The 16409-nt window shown below is 43.5% G+C and overlaps 1 long non-coding RNA gene across 1 annotated transcript; it reads right to left on the reverse strand.

Annotated features, from left to right (window-relative positions):
• Positions 1-4748: 4748 nt before the first annotated feature.
• Positions 4749-10321, reverse strand: LOC128922246 (uncharacterized). Its single transcript, XR_008471471.1, has 3 exons — positions 9580-10321; positions 7757-9514; positions 4749-6951 (listed from the first exon to the last, which is right to left on the reverse strand). It is a non-coding gene; the product is annotated as an uncharacterized LOC128922246 (long non-coding RNA).
• Positions 10322-16409: the final 6088 nt, after the last annotated feature.

The raw sequence follows: 16409 nt of genomic DNA on the forward strand, positions 1-16409 counted from the left end.
TTAGATAATCGAACGGCGGCAGGGGGTGGGTGAAGGAATGGCTGCTCAAATGGAAGTGTCAGCGGGCAGCCAGTTAGAGACCTGTCAAACTAATGACAGTGTATGAATATGAATTGAGTTCTTCGGAATTTTCGGTTGCCACAAGCTCATGGCATGAAGAAGAGATAAGCAAAATGCATTAACCGTTATTCGTTGAAATGTTGATTAGTTGCTAACAATTCCATTGATGACCAAGACATTTAAATGGAGTTTTGTGAATACACTTCTAGTGGGTCCTCAAATCAAATATTGTCCTTATCGATTTGACAGTGGTAAATACTGTGCTCTGGCGACACACAGATCCCTTATTTTACAGTTAACGGTGCATATGAGTAGTACAAGGCTTAGCCTCGTCGGCTGCTCGAATGTGGCTGTGCAGTTGTCAAGCCGGATTGACTGATGCACATACGGACGGGTGGGCGGACTGACGGAGAGGCGGGCGTTGGTAAATTTAAATTCATTTTCCCCCACACACCCGCCCGCCTGTGTATGCCGTCCTATCTCTGCTGACAAAAACAATCCCAGGCGGTTGTCGGCTTATGCACCATAGTGCCCGGTCGCCCGGTTGCCTGGTTCCAACGGTTGGCGTCGTAATTTATCTAACTTTAAATATTACATGACTTCGTTGGTATGTTGATATTTTCATATTTAGAAATTGTGTGCATATTTTGACATTTGCACACGCACCCACCACACGAGGCAAACTCACGAACACACACACGGACGACCAGGCTGGTCTTCGGTCGCACGGGCATGCTGGTGCCTAGCAGGACGGCTGGGCGACTGGCGATGCTGCAATTGGCGTGTCATGCCCCTCGGCCAGCCCGGCGCCCCTCAGCGCCGGAGATTCTGACACTGCGTTGCCCTTTTGCAATATTTGTGTGTGGAAATTTGACAAAATTTTGATGCGGGCTCACGTAATTTCGGAAAACTTTGACATCGAAAAAGTTGACAACTCAGCAGCAGCAGCAACAACAACAACAAGAGAATGCACCAATAGCAACTGCTGTACATCAATGGGATGTATGTGTGTGCAGCAATAAAAATAACAAAGCCGGACAATAACAACAACAGCAATAGTAATTTCAATTGGAAACAACAACAACCACAATGAAGCAAAATAGGCATGCGGCCGGCGGCAGCGCACACTGCTGCCGGTGTCCATGGCAGTGGGCTACAAAGCAAGCAAGAGAAATTGACTTAATAGCTCATCAATGATTCAAACGGAAATCCTGTACGTCCGAGCGTATCCTGTACTGCTGAGCGGCGGAAGAGCATTAGCGTCTGTCCAGTCGGGCGCTAGAACAATCGGACAATCAGACCAACGGACGGTCGCATCATCGGGTGCATAGTTGTTCACCAGTCCCCTCGCATCAGCATCGCCAGGATGCATTGTTGTACCTGTAGCCACTCACTCAGCGACGTGTGCGTGACTGAGTGCGTTCTTGTGTCTGTCTGTGTTTGTCGGTGTATGTGTGCGTTGGTGGCGTGTGAGTGATTACTTGAATATGCAAGTGTCTGCCATGCCCTTTACAACACACAAACACCCACACCTACGCATATACTCGTACATATGAGCTAAGAAGGGTGAACAGAGCCAATGCCTGTGTGTGTGTGGACCAACAATCAAATTTGCATTTCGTTTTAGGACAATTGTTGCGGTTGAACTTCACAGCTACAAACTCTCCCTACTTGAACCATACATGGGCACATCTGCATAGGAGCGCGGAGAACGTGATGATTTTCGAAAAATAAGTAGAACTATTCATCTCCGCCCAAGGCACCAAGTCGCTATACCCATGTTCTGGGATTTTGATAAATGTAGAACCTTATGCACGACAAAGAAAACGTAAGTGAGTTCCTTCCTGATCTTCTATTATCGCCATACATTTGGATTCTTAAAGATATAAGCTGGTAATGGTGGAGGATCCAAATGACATTAAATATTTGGGAGTAATTTTTATTGTGATAGTGGACAGATTTTCGCATTTTTAAGCTGTGCTTGATTGATCTCATTAATCACCAATTGAATTACAAAATCGTGTCTTAAAGTAGGAAGTACCACGCCCATATTCCAATTTGTGAACTGATTCATATGCGGGTCTATGGAGGGATCCCATTATCACCTCATGGTTAGTGTTATAGTTTCGATATGCTCACCAAGAATGGTTCATACATATCAAATGGTTTATCAGATGTTATTTTGTATTGACCATTTGTAGTAAAGATCTCCTCAAAGCACTGAACATTTCTAAATACGTGTAGTTTTTAATTTGATAATTCTGTCACATTCATAGGATAAGCAAAAATTGTAGTAACCTGGGTTAACCATAAGAAAGTAAAAGTTATTTTTTTTATATGTTTTGTTTCAAAATGAAATATTCTAAGAAAAATAGATATTTAAGATTAAGCCTATGGTTGCCAACTTGGTAAATTACTTTTCCTGAAAGCAAACCTCTTTTTCGAAATCCCCATAAACTTGCAATGATCCGTGCTTGTCCGATAGTATCATGACGCGCACCACACACAAGAGACGTTCGACTGGGAGTTTCATCTTAATATGCTCGCAGATGTGTGTGTGTGATGTGTACGCTCTGGCGACCTGCCAAACCTGCTGCATCCGGAATCGGCAGGCATTATTGTGGAGACTGGTGCAGTCCTTGGATATTGTGCTTAGCGATAAACATAAGTAAAAGATAAGCCGCAACATAAGACACGCTCAAATGGCTGACATACTAAGTTGGCCCATGAATGCATGTGTCCGTCTAACCACAATGAGCTGCTTTAAAGCTTCTTCGCACACACACACCTGCAATTGGATCCAACATATCCTTGAGCGTGTGTATGTTGTGTCATACTAAGAACATGCAACATAAAATGCATTGTAAATCAATTGAAATCACAGTGTCGTTCCAGTAAGTGCTGGCTCTGAGCCAGGTGTTCGTGTGTCTGTGCCGGCCATTGATGTTGAGGGGTATTACAACATCGATAATAGGCATCTAAATGCAACTTTGTTATGCAGACCTCCCTGCCTATCTGCCTCTCTGCCGCACCTCGGGGTGTATATGTATATTTATTTGTGTGGCAGCACATGGGTGATGGGTGTGATGGGCCTTCGGACGGCATTGCATGCGGCATTGAGTAATGAAAGGGTGACAACTGAATTAACTTCTTACTTTTACCCAGACCGTTGCTTATTTATGAATGCTTAAGTCGTTCGCCTTAATCACTTTGTGGCCTGAGGTATTTCAGTAATTAGAATAGTACAATTTCATAAATTCAAATTTGCCAAGAGTATGCTCGATACCTCGCTCGACGCATATTTGGGCGCCTACATATGTGTCCACTGAGTTTGTTTAAGCAAATCATATTTAAATACCTGGAAGAAAGTTTGTGGGAGTGAGTGCAATATTTTTGCAGCAATTAAATGTTGTCCTTCGAATGACTCTGAAGCTATTTCGTTTTGAGGTTATGCTTAAAATTTCCATCAGCTTGGAAGCTGGCTGAAAATGTGCTGAAATATAGTTGCATTTGAGCCGCCTTCTTTATGGAAAGTGCAATTCTTGTGTCTTTTCACTGTTCTATAGAAAAGTTGGTGTTTTATCAGAAAAGACTTGTAGATTCTCTCATATTCATACGCGAATTTTTCTGCTTAGATATGGCAGTTTTCCTTTATTCTGTTGTAATTAATGGTTCAGCCGCTTACTTGTCTTTCGGCCCTTAAAAGCCATTATCAGCCCAAAGAGTGGACTACCCACAGCCAATCGATAAATGCGCTGTTTGACGTTCACTGCTGTCGGTTCGCTCGTTATCATTGTTATTTTACAAATTCATTCCACAGTGACTCCGTTTCTTCTCGCGAAACGTCTGCCTATACGCGCTCCTTACATTCTATGCGTCATTGTCAGTGTTCCGTTGACGGCCTCGGATTGATGTCACAATGAGTGAAATATAACCGAAACGTCGGCTGTCAGTGCCGACATTGCGTATTCGTCATCCCCCCGTTGGGCGAGGGACTCATTCTTACGATCACCAACTTTCGTCGGCACAAAGTAATCGCCGTGATTCATCAGTCGATATGGGACAAAACAGACTCGTTTCGCCTGAGTATTTGCATAAGGGCCGAAAGCAAAAAGCGAGTAAAAATGAAAATGATGAATGAGTCTGGGTTATGAAGTGGAAGATACGTACGGGTGTGCTTGAAGGACTAGAAATGCGTTTTAGACTTAGGAATTAGTAGTTTTCAAATTGCAAAAGCAAGAATTAAAGTTGTTGAGTGGAAAACTGGTAGTTATGCGTAGCTTAATTTAATGGAGAAAGTAGGTGACCATAACTTAAAGGAACGCCATGTGTCTTTAAACTTTTAAGTGAGTGCATTTAGTTTTTGTAATCCCCAGCTGTAGAAGACGCGCCATTTAAAGCCCTATGCTGTTGGCTGAAGTCGAGGCAAGTCGAGTCAAATGTAATGTAACGAGCTTGATGAGCCATTGTCAAATTTGAATGTGCGAATAATCGTGTGTGGCGGTGTGCGATGCGTGCGTTGGTGTGCATACAAATGTGGCGCCGGTCAACCGTTCAACCCGCTGACTGCCCATCCACGGCCAGTACATTGTCATTGTGACCGGGTTCGGCACGGGCAGGCTAAAGGCCGAGTCGAGCATGTTCCACCGCTTGAATGGCCAAGTGCCTGCCGCAAATCTCCTGTTCGGCACGGGCAGGCTAAAGGCCGAGTCGAGCATGTTCCACCGCTTGAATGGCCAAGTGCCTGCCGCAAATCTCCTTCTTCAGCGCCATTCAGTGTCGTCGCGCCACGAAACGCGCATCGTTCGCATTCGTCATAGTTAGTGCGACTGTCAGAGTGTGAGCGGGCATTTTAGTTGTGTGGGTATCATTGGAGTAACCTGAGAGTTATGCCAACAATGCGTCTGTAGACAATCGAATCGAATGAAGGTTGCGGCGCCGTGCGGAGGGCGCAAGTGTGGTCAGCTTTCGAAATGTGACATATTCGTTGCAAGCCGGATGTGTAACGTTCGCATGTGGCATGGAATATTCAATTAGGAAACGTACGATGACAAAATAATTGCATTCAAGTGGCACTTGTATGTGTTTGTACGGCACACACACATCGCCGCATATGTAAATATGTATCAGCTCACCGAAACAGGTGCCGCCCTGTAGGAAATCCTTTCGCAGAGTTCAATTCCAAGCATCAATGGACTAACTTGGCTAAACGGTTTCTCATTTCACTTTGAATCGGTTCTCGTTTCAGTAAAAACCATGGCGCAATCTATATTATATATGTATATAAAGAGCTGAGAATATACCGTCTAAAGGTTCGCCTATTAGTTGAGTGATTTTCTTATAGGGTTACGGATGAAGCGCTGTAATATAATGGGATTGTGTGCGGCATAACAAATTGTTGCAGCAACATGTGGATGAAGGGGCAATGGAGAGTTGGTTACATCGATTGAACTTTTCGAATGTTTGATCCGAAACATGTAACTGTATATATACTGGGCGAATTGCATGTCACAAACCCACAGGTGCTCTGTATTCTGCACAAAAATGAAATGAAACATAAAAATGGCACACCTCTGAAGGTAAAAGCATCCTGATGGTCCAAAGCATGGACAGATTTCATCTATCTCATTTGAAGTATTTTTAACTCCGGTAGAGTTTGCTCGTATGATAATTGTTCATCTTCCACAAATGTATTTTGTATTATAATTGATCATTAATTATACTTCCAGAAAGGATATCTATTTACTTTCAACTAATCCTTTTTATTGAACTTCTAAGCGCTTTGTAATTTTAATTGTACGAAACGCAATGTGCTCTTTTATTGTTATCACAAAAGACCCATTAAACGCTGCACACATGTCGACCCGAGTCGGCGACCAACTCAATAAACAACTTACAACAGCCAGCACTTTCCATAGTTCTCGTTGATGTACTTTTCTTTGATGTGACCTTTTCTTATGTCAGCGGCAGCAAAACTTTTCCTTTGACTCGTTCATTCCCAATCTCCCTCGAGATTACAACAGCACACCCGGCCCGCCACACATATCACTGTCAACTAATTTCGCATGCAATTGTCAAGTTTAAACTTTTCGCTTGTGATCTGCCTGCACTTAGTGCTTAAATGTCACCGGCACATAACACAACATCGCTTCACCGCCAGCCACCCTGTCCGGCCCGTCCGCTCGGCCGCAACTTAAGCCAGCCCGGCCTGGCCCGGCACTCGCATTTGTTGTTGCCGAGTGCTCATCAGCACTTCGGCGTGGCTACTTCTTTGTGGCTTTCTTTCACATTCGGCAGGATAATTGTCCGACCATTTGACTTTGCTTTTATTTGCTCCTTTATCCATTTTAAGTGATTCCTTCCAAGGCAAGTACTTGGGTGTTGGCTCTATCACGTACACTGCCCACCAAATTCCATTTGAGTAGCCACAGTAAATGCCACATGTGTGTATACTCGTATGTCTGTGCAGCCGATATGTCACCCTGTTTTGTATCCAAACATGGAGATAATAAATAGAATAGTCATCATCTCACACTCGGCCAAGTTGCGTCTGTGAATTAAGTGAGCATGTTTATTGGTTTACTTCTTGGGAAAACACGCCGCAGTTTCCTCAACACTGCAAAATACTCTCGTATCGCATATTGATGGACGGATTGCTGCACTGAGCTGCCAATTGCATTGTCGGTATACCCAAAGCCAATGATTAAATGGGAACAAAATATTCGTCTCGTAAACGCATGGATATCAAGTCATCGAGCCGCGTTACTGCCATCCGGAAAAATTAATCCGAGACGCCTCCATCGCAGCATAATCCTAGTCCGGACTTCGGAGAGAGTCCTGATCACGAGTGCCAATTTGAAGTTTCGTGCGAGATTAAAGCGACGATTTTACCTACAAGACGAAAAGAACAAATCGGTTGCTTGAAATATTGTGTTTGTTCTTGAATTTCTGAACAAACAAAAGAAATTCTTTAGGTGCTAAATTTAGAGAAATCAGAGAGAGGAGAACTAGAACTAGAAGGCATTCTAATAAGCAGATATGGCTTTTTTGTCACCGTTTTAGAGTGGAAAATGGAATTGAGACTAATTCACTCAAAAGGTCCATTGAACTATCTTCTCTATCACGTACTGAGGGCTCTAGCACTTTTCGACGATAATTGTACTGAGTTTCATTGATTACCACGAGCTTAAATGTAGGCTACCATTTAAAGGTTCTTCCTCTTCTCCGCATGTTGAACATATAGGTATGTCTACAACAATTGGCAATCTGTGTGAGCGACTGTGTCGCCTTTATGCGGCTCTGATTTCACTATTCTCGAGTTGGATTTTCGAAAGAATTGCATTTATTTATGCTAAATGTGTAACAAATCTGATTACAAATTATTCTAGCGACAGCGAATCAACGCCGCCCGCCTGAGTGGTCCCTAATAACATATTGTGAATCCGCGTTGTGTAGGGGGCGGGGAAAAAGTGCAAAGAACAAATGGGGATATGAATGAATGAGTGAAATGATTTACAAGTAAAAGTGAAGCGAAAACCAAATAAAATTATGTACCAACTCTCGTCCGAAACTTCCGTGCAGTTCAGTTTGCTGGAAAACTTTTCTCTTGCGTTATTCAGAAGAAATCTCATCTTCAGTCAAGTCAAATGCGCCGCTGACTACGCTCATAAATACCGATTCATAAATTCATACTTACGCATGTATGTTTGTTCGAACATGCCGAAGGAGGGCGATCAGGGGGTCCTTTGCCGTCCAAACTTGATGCGCGCAGCGACGTGCAGCTCAAAGACACTTCAGCGCCAACTTGGTGGCTGGGTCTTGCGGATGGTGGAGGTGCATGTGTGTGCGAAACGCGTCCTTAGCTGAAAATTAACTTATAAAAAATTATGTGAAAAAATCCCAGCACGTCAGCTGGTTTGATACGCAGACAGAATTCATTACAACGCGAAAACTGACAAATATTCCACGAAGCGAAAGTAGACGAAAAATAACAAGAAGATGGAGCGACGCGAAGGAAAAAGTCTCCGCATATCAAAAGGAAAATCAAAGGGGCATTCAACAGCGGCGCGAAGCTTCTGCTCCTGTACCAATGTTGTATGTCTCACGAACATCAGCATAGAACGACGGGTCTTTCGGGTGTGTCGGCGGGGAGGGATGTGTGAGTGCAAGCCCGATGCCATATATATGGCTCCCATTCAACATGAATTCACTTATTATTCCAATTTGTTGTACTATTCATACCGAATTTGAGTTGTTAGTGCGCTTCTGCAACTACAACTTGTTCACTCTTAACTGCGTTTCGGGTGTTTACATGAGTTTGCTGGCGCATATTGACTATCGGACTACATGGATGGCTGCAGGGTTGGTGGGGGGCTTGGTAAGTTGGCACTTTCCCCCATTAGTTGGCAATTCATATGAGCAGTGACGCGCACTCCAGCACTCGCACGCGCTCTTCACCGGATCTGTGGAGCTTTCATAGCCGATATTGGCCGACTTTGAATTCTCATCAAAAAGTCTAACTATATTTTAGTTTGTCTCGCTGCGCAGGCAATTGCCCGCCACCCGCACAACTGTATTCCCTTCGACCCGACTAAGGTTTAAACGTGATATGCTTTGCTGCCACGCGGTTCCCTTCCACCTCGTCTCTCGTAACAGTCGGTTGACTTTCGGTTCGATATCAGGCGAGCGCTCAGTGAAAGTGTCATTGCACGTTTGGAGCGGCGACACGGAGCAGTAGTGTCGACGTGGCCGCGGCGGAGTTTGGGGCTCGAAATGGCTGTTTCTAATGATGCTACGTGTTTTTGACATCGAAATTTCGGTGCTTAAAATCACACATTGCTCGTCTTAGTTCACACGACACCGCAATACCAGTGTTTGTAACATTTGAACAACAACAACACCGTGTGCGTTATTAAAGAAGCACTGAGCGAAGTGCTTTCTTGCCAGTGGATTGCAGGTGGAGTTCGTCTGTTGGCTTTGCGGCAAGATATGTGCATAGTTTGTGGGCGGCAAACCTTGTCCCCGGCACTTAGTCTGATATGGAAAGTTTTCAAGGTCTTTGATTAAATTGAGCGAAATTGCATTAAGGACACTAAACGAAAGCGGATTGCACGCTGAATGCTTGAGCATCCAACTAACGATGATCACAATGTTGTTGCTGGTTGCAGGCGTTTCCATATGACTGCTCATCTCCTTAACGAGTGCAAGAACTATTCAACAATAACTGAAGACATAGCGACTGCTGCAAAAAGTGGAGATCCCTTCCGTTTATAATGCTTAACAAAAGTGTTAAAACCAATAGTTTTGCTGTAAATATTAGAGTCCTTTTCCGTTAAAAATTGGGTTTTCAAAATCGTCCATAGGCTCATAAGATAATGGGGATAGGAAAACAAAATGTGGAAGTGCAGATTTCACCTTTTTTTGACAGGGCCACTGGTTACGATCTGTGTATTACCTATGGTATTGAAATCACCAAACTATAATTGTGTGATTTAATTATTTTACTAGATTCTCTATTACTTATCTAAAATTACTTGAGAATTCCTTAGTCTTGAATTTGATGAATCGAAATAACTTAAACGAACGGCTGATGGATTTTGCTTCATTTTGGGCTATCTGCCGAGGGTAACTAAACGCTTCATATAGATTATTTGGGTTTGCCTTAGTCAATGATTATAACTCATGCATAACCCTTTACACCTGAAGTTATTTTTAACCAACTTAAAATTTTCCCTTTTCTCCATAGAGTATAATTATATAATGTTGTGTTAAATTGAGGAAGCCTCCCAGCAGTGCACTTTTTGCTTTGTGCATGAGAAGCGCCTTTTTGCTGCACCGCCCCTTTTTCGCCTTAATTTAGGGACTTTCGCATTTATATTCGAATTTTATCATAAATCACCCGTCGAAATATGGAATTCATAACAGTGGGCGAATCGCGCGCACACTTTCGCTTTCCAGCTGAATCAATCAAGAGTCATCGAGTGAACAAAGCCAAGCGATACGCCCAGCCAGCCATGCCACTTATCCAAAAACAGTGGTTGCGTTCGCATACACCCTCGGCACCATCCTTGGCTCTGGAAGCCATGGCATGCGCCACTAAATCCAATTCACTGGCTCATGTCTGTTGAGCATAATTCAGTTAATTTCAATTTTCCACAGCAGGCAATTGTCAATATGTAATGACGCCGAATAATGGGTTGGTCCACGGGAGTACTGCCGATAAAAAATGATCAAAAGTCAGAATTCAATAAAACCAACATTAATAAAATTAAAATTGAAAACCAAAAAAATATGGAATGAAGGAGGAAACAAAGCAACGCCATTTTTATTTCAGAGAAAACAAAACAAAATCCAAGCGAGTGACTTCAAAGCCGACTTTTAGTGGAGGTAAGGGGTGGCCAAGAAAATTAATACGTCTGAATATCACAGTCAATGGCAAGCGGCGTCGGTGTGCAATGGACGAGACGATAACCAATGAGAGGAGTGGGCTTGAGGGGCATTTCGTACAAGGCTCATAATCGAACTTGTTCGGATCACATCAGCAATGACTTATTGTGCTGCAGCATAGTCAATACTTCAAAACTCATTGAACCAGTATCGAAGCGAAGTCAAAACAAGCAGAAGACTACTGCAAAAACAAAGAAGAGGCAGCGAAACAAAAATCCGACAACTATTCAAAAGTTCAAGAACAAAAGTTTGACTGCACAAATCCAATAATAATGCGAATTATGCGGGCGAACTCAGCGCAGTCTCTGTTTTTCCGCAGCAATTCAGAAATGGCACCCCCGGCCGCACCATTGGCACTGCCAATATGGCAAACGCAGAGTGCCATATGCAACCGGCCGAAAAATGATGAACGACGCGGACGCAAATCGACGGTACACGGACGACGGCATCGGCGAATATGCCAAAGACGACAATGACTTTCGCTAAGAAGATGGCCTTGCCAGAGATCGGTCGCTGTCGTTTGAGCCCTTATTGTTGCCACTCACACACAAGCCATCCAACACCTCCCCGACACTTAATATGCACGCTTTACCGTTAAGAGGAGTGCCACTAGCCCCATCTAGATACCGGGCATTTGCCATTTTCGCCATTTACTGTTCGCTATTTGCCATATTCAAAATGTTGCGTTCGAAATCATAAATCATACAATTGCTGCAGGATATTTAATCATAATCACATAAAAAACAAACGCAGAAGTAAGCAAATAAAATTGCAATTTATTAAATTCGACCCGATTGGTAATGGGCAGGCCAGAGGTGGGGCGGCTCTTTGGCCGTGCATGGTTGCGATTTACTACGCGCCCTGCGGAAGATGCTCTGGGTGTGTTCGGCCGTTAAGTGATGGGCGTTTACCGCTTTTAAGGCTGACTCCTTGGAATTAACGAAATTTTTATGAAGTTAAATCGTCAGCCCCTTCTGCTACAAAACAGCTTTGAAGTGCGTGGACTTTACGGTATATTCCCATCAAGTTTTGAAGCTCATAATCCCATTAATATTTCTGATTGAAACTCCAAAGCTATGCATGGAGGCAAATTAAGATTTTAATATGTAATAAAACTAATTTAAACAGTTCTGCCAAGCTTCGGAACTGAGAAAGGAAAAAAGATCCTTGGAAAACAAACATAATATACGGTCAAATATATTGACTCATGATGAGCAATGCAATGATCTAAAAAATACGTAGTCAAATAGAGGAGAGAAACAGATGAGGAAGTTATTTTCAGGAAAACAATAATACTGAATTTAGAAATAAAGTCATCAAATATCAGGTGGGCATTACCCTCGCATATCTGTCAGAAATCTTATTTTTATAGCTAAGGAAATTTTTTTAGAAATAGGGTCAGTCAAGGCCAAGGAAACTGTCGTCATTCCATTGCGTCTCCACGACTTAAATATTTATTTGTGTAAAAACGGCTCGTTCATTATCGATTGGATTTTTCTTTTTCCATGGTATGTACGAGAATATCAGCCCAATTTCCGGGGACGGCAAAAACTTGTATTTTTTCCCGCAACGCCATATGAGTCCCTTGTTTTGTGGTATAAGCAAAAAGCTGTGATTATGTGGCAAAAAACTTCACTCGAACTGATAATACGCTGTCGTGAATATTCCGTTTCTTGTTGATGTCATCCCAGCCAGTTAGACCAAACGTACATGCTTCGTGGTGTGTGCCTGCGGGGGGTCTTGTAAGGTTGTCACCGTGTTGTGCTCCTTGTCGCCGTCAGGCTTTTGTTGTTCACATGCCCTTTGACTTCCCTCAGCGCAATCGCGCATATTTTTTCTTCGAAGAGTTTGTTTTACACGAATTTTGTCATAAATTTCGAATATTTGCCCAGCAAAACGGATGGGCGGCATCTTGTTTCTGCCCGCTCGACGGCTTGGCAACTGCAACTTCAGCTTATTACAACTTACGTACATCCGGCGCAAAAACAATCGCACAGTCCATCATATATAGAGCATCTCCGGTGTTTGGCAAGGGGACTGTTTGGTAAGGTCTTCTCTGGATCATATGTAGGAATGATTAAATGCTACGACAAAAATAACGCTAAATAAAGTGCGGAGAATAGATAGAGCTCCGTATGGATTCTACGCGAGTGGCTTGGTTGAAAGCCAAAGAAGTTTCTTGTCAAAACTTTGCCAAACAACAACAATGGTAATTCCAACATTTGCAACATATTTGAAATTCGCTTAGAGGGCAAACTGGAATAGGAAATTGCAACCAATTTGGCGTCAATTGAAAAGTTACGCAAGCGGTCTGAGTTTCACAGCGCCGGCGATACGCGGCGAACGTCCGAGCCGTTAAGCCGACACCATGCTCGGGCGAGGCGTATAAATTCCAATTAAACTGTGCGTTATTCACGTTTTTCGCTTTTAAATATTTTGCGCTGAATTATTGCGACATTTGTGTGCCTCTGCGGCGGTCTTAAATTTCAATTTATGCCGTTATTGTTTTCTCCTCCTCCTCCACTGCGCTGGCCAATTAAGGTAAAATGTCTAATTAAATGAATGAGGTGGAGCACAACAATGGCGAGCAAATTAAATAAGAATAGGCACTATTTGTGTATTTGTGTGCTTTCATTGTGTACCGTTAAGTGTTCTCGCCTGTTGCGGCACACCACACACAGTTTAAAGCTCCCCAGCTTTGTCAATATCGATATCAATGTACATATGTATTGTATGTGTATTAACGGCACATTTAACCTGCAACAGGAACTATTTACTGCGTGACTGTGTGACCGTGTGGCTCTCTTTCCGGTGAGACACCTCTCCACCCACACACCTGTTGGCTCCAATTTATCGACGGTGAATGAAGTTATTTGCCCTTCGCAGCTGTCAGAGTCACATAATTGAATTTTTTCACCTCCTCCCTAAACTGTACACTCTGACTCATGTACAAGGCCGTGTTGTAAGTAACTTTGACTGGCTATCCAATATAAGGGTTTGTCGATTGAGCCTATACTGTCGGGGTGGTTCACCACAACAGTCGCTGAATGCGTGTGTTTTTTATTTATTTTATGGTTTCCTTTGTCGCTGCTTTCTCATTAGTTAATATAGCTGGACAGATATCCAAGTAATGTACTAATTGCTCTATGAACCAGCGCCACTCTTACTAACTTCGTTCCGCCAGATGCTAAAAAAGAAAAAGAATTAGAAAGAAGCTAGGACAATTTCTCAATTTGAGCGAATTTCGGAACCGATTTCTTCAAATTTTATGGATAATATTTTCATGAGATTTCAGTTTCATAGTACCAAAAAGGCTCCGCTCAGCTTGGCTCCCCTTGTCATATCACCAAACGTTAGTATGCGTAAAATAGTCTACTAACGTTTAGAGCATTTCAGGGGTACGAGTGTGATTGGGTGTCCTTTTCGTTATGCCAGAACCGGTAAAAAATATCATGTCTCCTGCCACCATACCTTTTAAGACGACTTGCCGCACTTTACTCCAATTAGTATTTACACACTACCCGAAGCCGCGTGCATTACCCAAGCCACAAGTTCTGCCTTTCAAACCGATGACGACAAAAGCGGTGGAGAACGGAAAGGACGTAAAGTTAGATAACATTTTCCGCTGCTAGGCCAGCAGCGTGTCGGAAAATAAATTTATATTAAAATAAAATTAAAGGCTGACACGCCAACGGCAAGGAAGAGACACCGACTTTTGGCCGCTCGGTAATGCACCGATGAAAGACAATCACAATCACGCGCTTCACTAAAACACCACGTGCCGCTCTCCACGGTGTACCGTTGCACACCATAGCCGGTGATTAGTGCGGGTAGGAGTCTGGCAACGCATAACTGCCAACTGCCTACTGTTGCTCTTAACGCTTTCGCATGCAATTATCTTGGTGAACAAATTTCATTTGCTTAATTAAATGTTATGGATGAGGTAGGCTGCCGACCACGTCCGCCGGCGAAGAAGCCCGAAACTGCTCGTTCGCGTCTTGTGCGGCTCTCAAAGTTTAAGTCATTTTACGGTAGCGAAACGAAGGGCCGCGAGACCGACTTATGACATAATTGAAAATTACGCTTTAAAGGCGAACCATAAATATCAACTACTCGAAATTCAGTAAAATTCCCGCTGCGGCAAATTGAATTGGCAACAAGAGATATCGGCTTGGCAAAAGTTTGGCTGAAGATTGCAACCGAGAAAAGAAATTCGTATTAAATTGTGAAATGTGCGTCGCGTATAAAATCACGTAAAATATGCAAAATGGTGATAAGCGCGAGAAGAGACGAAGAATTGCTGAAAACAAATTAAATGGAGCAACACGTTCTGCCAGAAGACAAACTAATATTAGAAGACTGTTTCTTATGCCAACAAAGCCAGTGCATATTGCTCCGCCAACCTGAATCCACACGTAACTTTAGCCCCTCGCGCATCGTCGAGTTGCGGTAACTGCCGCTGATGGCAACTGTTGCAGGCGCAACACTATATTGCGTCGCTGTCACGGCGTCGAATGTCGCCACGTTTGTTGTGGCTGCTCGTTACACGGTGGCAAGCGCAAAGCTGCCGGACTGTCACGCGCTGTAACGGCCAGACGCGCGGCGCATGCAGAATGCCACTGCTTTTATAGCGAGATGCATGGAAATTTTCATTTTACATTATGTGCACTCTCCGATCCGCCTGCTCGGCTGCATTGTCGGCTTCGGTGTGTCAGCCGCCACGGTAGCTTCTGAAGGGGAATGCAGTCTGTATGCAAATGGAAATGGGACTACAGGGCCACCGCCACCACCAAGAATTCACATACCCCAATGGAGGCGCAACAACTTGCTACAAACAAATAATGTCGACCATGTCCTGGCGTCCGTGGGCCTATAGCGTGGATATGTGATCGCTGAAGGCCAAATAGTCTTTGCGGTGACGGTTGGCAGCCACATGCAAACATTTGATTGCTGTCTCCCGAAAATCACTGGTGGAATGGTTTTCCCTCTCGAATGTGTGTGCGTGCTCATCTCAGATGGACTCCTGCCAGCTAAACAATTGAAGAGCAGCCATTTACATCGCTTAGTGTCGACGTAATTGCATTGTTCGCACCGCAAATTGCAAAATGAATTTGTTCGCAGCGTCGCGCCGATATTAGAGGTGGAGGGCTTCAATTAAGCGACATACTTAGAAAATACAGTGCATCAGAATTCGAGTGCCAATTGGATCAGCCCAAAGTCTCTGGAGTACCTATGTTTGGTCTCTCTGATGAGTTGCTTGTTGGAAAGGATTCATATGAGAAACCAAAGGCTGATCTCACAGGACTGAAGCGTATCAAAGACATATATGAAAAAATGATATTCTTCACAATGTCAAAGCGAACAATGAATGCGAAAGATTGACCCGAGTTTACTCTCAAAATGCAGCGAACAATATGAATTAATGGAACAACTGTGTTATGAGGGTTCCTCTGCTGGAAATGTGGCAACTTGAAGTTGCAACATTTGACAATTTGGCGGCAATCAAAGGTGTACATATCTACTTAGGTAACTAATAGCGTTGTAAACGGTTTGCTCATTTTGGACGGTTTTGCACAGCAACATCTGTTTGTGCTCGGTGCCCTCATTGCCATGTGGCAAAGAATCAATTGTGTGTGACCAAATTAAGTTCATTTGAATTCCAGTTGTCAAGTGGCAAACGAATGGCAGCCATTAAAACGGATGCACTCATTACAATGCGAGCTGGAGGAGAAAACCGGGTGGCAGTTCTGCCCCGGAGAAAGGATAAAGAAATGAGAAATATTATGTCGGTCGCAGTGATGAACCGAACAGCCGAGAAGTGCCGGGCCACGGCGATTGTTTGTGGGTGTCGGTATTAATTGGATTGCAGTTAGATCGGCAACGGGTTGCTTATGTGATGAGCC

Source organism: Zeugodacus cucurbitae, chromosome 5 (assembly GCF_028554725.1).
Source record: "Zeugodacus cucurbitae isolate PBARC_wt_2022May chromosome 5, idZeuCucr1.2, whole genome shotgun sequence".
NCBI lineage: Eukaryota > Metazoa > Arthropoda > Insecta > Diptera > Tephritidae > Zeugodacus > Zeugodacus cucurbitae.